Below are 7,830 nucleotides of genomic sequence, written 5' to 3'. Positions count from 1 at the left end.
CTGGACACACACACACTGGACACATACACACTGGCATGCACACACTGGCATGCACACACTGGACACACACACACTGGACACACACACACTGGACACACACACACTGGCATGCACACACTGGACACACACACACTGGACACACACACACTGGACACACACACACTGGCATGCACACACTGAACACACACACACCGGACACACAAACACTGGACACACACACACTGGCATGCACACACTGGACACACACACACTGGACACACACACACTGGCATGCACACGCACACTGGACACACGCACACTGGACACACACACTGGCATGCACACGCACACTGGACACACACACACTGGACACACACACACTGGACACACACACACTGGACACACGCACACTGGCATGCACACGCACACTAACGCATACACATGCAGACACATGCAAATCCGATGTGATGTTGATAAGCACGGGCTTGACCATGTGTGTGAAAGAGAGAGATGATGATGATGATGAGGGAGATGATGATGAGGAAGATGGTGATACTGATGTTGAGGGAGATGATGAGGGAGAAGATGATGAGGAAGATGGTGATGATGAGGGAGATGATGATGAGGAAGATGATAATGATGATGAGGGAGATGATGATGAGGAAGATGATGATGATGAGGAAGATGATGATGAGGGAGATGATGATGATGATGATGAGGGAGATGATGATGATGATGAGGGAGATTATGATGAGGGAGATGATGATGATGAGGGAGATGAAGATGAGGAAGATGGTGATACTGATGTTGAAGGAGATGATGATGAGGAAGATGGTGATACTGATGTTGAGGAAGATGATGATGATGATGATAATGATGATGAGGAAGATGATAATGGTGAGGGAGATGATGATGAGGGAGATGATGATGATGAGGGAGATGATGATGATGATGATGAGGGAGATGATGATGATGATGAGGATGATGATGAGGGAGATGACAGGTTAAGGCTGAATGTGATTAATACTAGTGCTGAAACTAGTCATGTGACATCATGAGGAGCAGCCCATATACTGTATGGCCTAATAACATAATGCTAAAACAAGCCTGCTATAATATGGTGCTTATAGACCTAATGCTAACACAAACCTGCTATAATATGGTGCTTATAGACCTAATGCTAACACAAACCTGCTATAATATGGTGCTTATAGACCTAATGCTAAAACAAGCCTGCTATAATATGGTGCTTATAGACCTAATGCTAACACAAACCTGCTATAATATGGTGCTTATAGACCTAATGCTAACACAAACCTGCTATAATATGGTCCTTATAGACCTAATGCTAACACAAACCTGCTATAATATGGTGCTTATAGACCTAATGCTAAAACAAGCCTGCTATAATATGGTGCTTATAGACCTAATGCTAACACAAACCTGCTATAATATGGTGCTTATAGACCTAATGCTAACACAAACCTGCTATAATATGGTGCTTATAGACCTAATGCTAACACAAACCTGCTATAATATGGTGCTTATAGACCTAATGCTAAAACAAGCCTGCTATAATATGGTGCTTATAGACCTAATGCTAACACAAACCTGCTATAATATGGTGCTTATAGACCTAACGCTAACACAAACCTGCTATAATATGGTGCTTATAGACCTAACGCTAACACAAACCTGCTATAATATGGTGCTTATAGACCTAATGCTAACACAAACCTGCTATAATATGGTGCTTATAGACCTAATGCTAACACAAACCTGCTATAATATGGTGCTTATAGACCTAATGCTAACACAAACCTGCTATAATATGGTGCTTATAGACCTAATGCTAACACAAACCTGCTATAATATGGTGCTTATAGACCTAATGCTAACACAAACCTGCTATAATATGGTGCTTATAGACCTAATGCTAACACAAACCTGCTATAATATGGTGCTTATAGACCTAATGCTAACACAAACCTGCTATAATATGGTGCTTATAGACCTAATGCTAACACAAACCTGCTATAATATGGTGCTTATAGACCTAATGCTAACACAAACCTGCTATAATATGGTGCTTATAGACCTAATGCTAACACAAACCTGCTATAATATGGTGCTTATAGACCTAATGCTAACACAAACCTGCTATAATATGGTGCTTATAGACCTAATGCTAACACAAACCTGCTATAATATGGTGCTTATAGACCTAATGCTAACACAAGCCTGCTATAATATGGTGCTTATAGACCTAATGCTAACACAAACCTGCTATAATATGGTGCTTATAGACCTAATGCTAACACAAACCTGCTATAATATGGTGCTTATAGACCTAATGCTAAAACAAGCCTGCTATAATATGGTGCTTATAGACCTAATGCTAAAACAAGCCTGCTATAATATGGTGCTTATAGACCTAATGCTAAAACAAGCCTGCTATAATATGGTGCTTATAGACCTAATGCTAACACAAACCTGCTATAATATGGTGCTTATAGACCTAATGCTAACACAAACCTGCTATAATATGGTGCTTATAGACATAATGCTAACACAAACCTGCTATAATATGGTGCTTATAGACATAATGCTAACACAAACCTGCTATAATATGGTGCTTATAGACCTAATGCTAAAACAAGCCTGCTATAATATGGTGCTTATAGACCTAATGCTAACACAAACCTGCTATAATATGGTGCTTATAGACATAATGCTAACACAAACCTGCTATAATATGGTGCTTATAGACCTAATGCTAAAACAAGCCTGCTATAATATGGTGCTTATAGACCTAATGCTAACACAAACCTGCTATAATATGGTGCTTATAGACCTAATGCTAACACAAACCTGCTATAATATGGTGCTTATAGACCTAATGCTAACACAAACCTGCTATAATATGGTGCTTATAGACCTAATGCTAACACAAACCTGCTATAATATGGTGCTTATAGACCTAATGCTAAAACAAACCTGCTATAATATGGTGCTTATAGACCTAATGCTAACACAAACCTGCTATAATATGGTGCTTATAGACCTAATGCTAACACAAACCTGCTATAATATGGTGCTTATAGACCTAATGCTAACACAAACCTGCTATAATATGGTGCTTATAGACCTAATGCTAACACAAACCTGCTATAATATGGTGCTTATAGACCTAATGCTAACACAAGCCTGCTATAATATGGTGCTTATAGACCTAATGCTAACACAAACCTGCTATAATATGGTGTTTATAGACCTAATGCTAACACAAACCTGCTATAATATGGTGTTTATAGACCTAATGCTAAAACAAACCTGCTATAATATGGTGCTTATAGACCTAATGCTAACACAAACCTGCTATAATATGGTGCTTATAGACCTAATGCTAAAACAAACCTGCTATAATATGGTGCTTATAGACCTAATGCTAACACAAACCTGCTATAATGTGGTGCTTATAGACCTAATGCTAACACAAACCTGCTATAATATGGTGCTTATAGACCTAATGCTAACACAAACCTGCTATAATATGGTGCTTATAGACCTAATGCTAACACAAACCTGCTATAATATGGTGCTTATAGACCTAATGCTAACACAAACCTGCTATAATATGGTGCTTATAGACCTAATGCTAACACAAGCCTGCTATAATATGGTGCTTATAGACCTAATGCTAACACAAACCTGCTATAATATGGTGCTTATAGACCTAATGCTAACACAAACCTACTATAATATGGTGCTTATAGACCTAATGCTAACACAAACCTGCTATAATATGGTGCTTATAGACCTAATGCTAACACAAACCTGCTATAATATGGTGCTTATAGACCTAATGCTAACACAAACCTGCTATAATATGGTGCTTATAGACCTAATGCTAACACAAGCCTGCTATAATATGGTGCTTATAGACCTAATGCTAACACAAACCTGCTATAATATGGTGTTTATAGACCTAATGCTAACACAAACCTGCTATAATATGGTGTTTATAGACCTAATGCTAACACAAACCTGCTATAATATGGTGCTTATATACCTAATGCTAACACAAACCTGCTATAATATGGTGCTTATAGACCTAATGCTAACACAAACCTGCTATAATATGGTGCTTATAGACCTAATGCTAACACAAACCTGCTATAATATGGTGCTTATAGACCTAATGCTAACACAAACCTGCTATAATATGGTGCTTATATACCCAATGCTAACACAAACCTGCTATAATATGGTGCTTATATACCCAATGCTAACACAAACCTGCTATAATATGGTGCTTATAGACCTAATGCTAACACAAACCTGCTATAATATGGTGCTTATAGACCTAATGCTAACACAAACCTGCTATAATATGGTGCTTATAACCCTTATGCTAACACAAACCTGCTATAATATGGTGCTTATAGACCTAATGCTAACACAAACCTGCTATAATATGGTGCTTATAGACCTAATGCTAACACAAACCTGCTATAATATGGTGCTTATATACCCAATGCTAACACAAACCTGCTATAATATGGTGCTTATATACCCAATGCTAACACAAACCTGCTATAATATGGTGCTTATAGACCTAATGCTAACACAAACCTGCTATAATATGGTGCTTATAGACCTAATGCTAACACAAACCTGCTATAATATGGTGCTTATAGACCTAATGCTAACACAAACCTGCTATAATATGGTGCTTATAGACCTAATGCTAACACAAACCTGCTATAATATGGTGCTTATAGACCTAATGCTAACACAAACCTGCTATAATATGGTGCTTATAGACCTAATGCTAACACAAACCTGCTATAATATGGTGCTTATAGACCTAATGCTAAAACAAGCCTGCTATAATATGGTGCTTATAGACCTAATGCTAACACAAGCCTGCCATAATATGGTGCTTATAGACCTAATGCTAACACAAACCTGCTATAATATGGTGCTTATAGACCTAATGCTAACACAAACCTGCTATAATATGGTGCTTATAGACCTAATGCTAACACAAGCCTGCTATAATATGGTGCTTATAGACATAATGCTAACACAAACCTGCTATAATATGGTGCTTATAGACCTATTGCTAACACAAACCTGCTATAATATGGTGCTTATAGACCTAATGCTAACACAAGCCTGCTATAATATGGTGCTTATAGACCTAATGCTAACACAAACCTGCTATAATATGGTGCTTATAGACCTAATGCTAAAACAAGCCTGCTATAATATGGTGCTTATAGACCTAATGCTAACACAAACCTGCTATAATATGGTGCTTATAGACCTAATGCTAACACAAACCTGCTATAATATGGTGCTTATAGACCTAATGCTAAAACAAACCTGCTATAATATGGTGCTTATAGACCTAATGCTAACACAAACCTGCTATAATATGGTGCTTATAGACCTAATGCTAACACAAACCTGCTATAATATGGTGCTTATAGACCTAATGCTAACACAAACCTGCTATAATATGGTGCTTATAGACCTAATGCTAACACAAACCTGCTATAATATGGTGCTTATAGACCTAATGCTAACACAAACCTGCTATAATATGGTGCTTATAGACCTAATGCTAACACAAACCTGCTATAATATGGTGCTTATAGACCTAATGCTAACACAAACCTGCTATAATATGGTGCTTATAGACCTAATGCTAACACAAACCTGCTATAATATGGTGCTTATAGACCTAATGCTAAAACAAGCCTGCTATAATATGGTGCTTATAACATAATGCTAAAACAAGCCTGCTATAATATGGTGCTTATAGACCTAATGCTAACACAAACCTGCTATAATATGGTGCTTATAGACCTAATGCTAACACAAACCTGCTATAATATGGTGGTTATAGACCTAATGCTAACACAAACCTGCTATAATATGGTGCTTATAGACCTAATGCTAACACAAACCTGCTATAATATGGTGCTTATAGACATAATGCTAACACAAACCTGCTATAATATGGTGCTTATAACAAAATGCTAACACAAACCTGCTATAATATGGTGCTTATAGACCTAATGCTAACACAAACCTGCTATAATATGGTGCTTATAGACCTAATGCTAAAACAAGCCTGCTATAATATGGTGCTTATAGACCTAATGCTAACACAAACCTGCTATAATATGGTCCTTATAGACCTAATGCTAACACAAGCCTGCTATAATATGGTGCTTATAGACCTAATGCTAACACAAACCTGCTATAATATGGTGCTTATAGACCTAATGCTAACACAAGCCTGCTATAATATGGTGCTTATAGACCTAATGCTAACACAAACCTGCTATAATATGGTGCTTATAGACCTAATGCTAACACAAACCTGCTATAATATGGTGCTTATAGACCTAATGCTAACACAAACCTGCTATAATATGGTGCTTATAGACCTAATGCTAACACAAACCTGCTATAATATGGTGCTTATAGACCTAATGCTAACACAAACCTGCTATAATATGGTGCTTATAGACCTAATGCTAACACAAGCCTGCTATAATATGGTGCTTATAGACCTAATGCTAACACAAACCTGCTATAATATGGTGCTTATAGACCTAATGCTAAAACAAGCCTGCTATAATATGGTGCTTATAGACCTAATGCTAACACAAACCTGCTATAATATGGTGCTTATAGACCTAATGCTAACACAAACCTGCTATAATATGGTGCTTATAGACCTAATGCTAACACAAACCTGCTATAATATGGTGCTTATAGACCTAATGCTAACACAAGCCTGCTATAATATGGTGCTTATAGACCTAATGCTAACACAAACCTGCTATAATATGGTGTTTATAGACCTAATGCTAACACAAACCTGCTATAATATGGTGTTTATAGACCTAATGCTAACACAAACCTGCTATAATATGGTGCTTATATACCTAATGCTAACACAAACCTGCTATAATATGGTGCTTATAGACCTAATGCTAACACAAACCTGCTATAATATGGTGCTTATAGACCTAATGCTAACACAAACCTGCTATAATATGGTGCTTATAGACCTAATGCTAACACAAACCTGCTATAATATGGTGCTTATATACCCAATGCTAACACAAACCTGCTATAATATGGTGCTTATATACCCAATGCTAACACAAACCTGCTATAATATGGTGCTTATAGACCTAATGCTAACACAAACCTGCTATAATATGGTGCTTATAGACCTAATGCTAACACAAACCTGCTATAATATGGTGCTTATAACCCTTATGCTAACACAAACCTGCTATAATATGGTGCTTATAGACCTAATGCTAACACAAACCTGCTATAATATGGTGCTTATAGACCTAATGCTAACACAAACCTGCTATAATATGGTGCTTATATACCCAATGCTAACACAAACCTGCTATAATATGGTGCTTATAGACCTAATGCTAACACAAACCTGCTATAATATGGTGCTTATAGACCTAATGCTAACACAAACCTGCTATAATATGGTGCTTATAGACCTAATGCTAACACAAACCTGCTATAATATGGTGCTTATAGACCTAATGCTAAAACAAGCCTGCTATAATATGGTGCTTATAGACCTAATGCTAACACAAGCCTGCCATAATATGGTGCTTATAGACCTAATGCTAACACAAACCTGCTATAATATGGTGCTTATAGACCTAATGCTAACACAAACCTGCTATAATATGGTGCTTATAGACCTAATGCTAACACAAGCCTGCTATAATATGGTGCTTATAGACATAATGCTAACACAAACCTGCTATAATATGGTGCTTATAGACC

This window comes from Coregonus lavaretus, assembly GCF_964263955.1.
Source record: "Coregonus lavaretus genome assembly, contig: HAP1_SCAFFOLD_5398, whole genome shotgun sequence".
Lineage (NCBI taxonomy): Eukaryota > Metazoa > Chordata > Actinopteri > Salmoniformes > Salmonidae > Coregonus > Coregonus lavaretus.
This window is presented reverse-complemented; position numbering follows the sequence as displayed.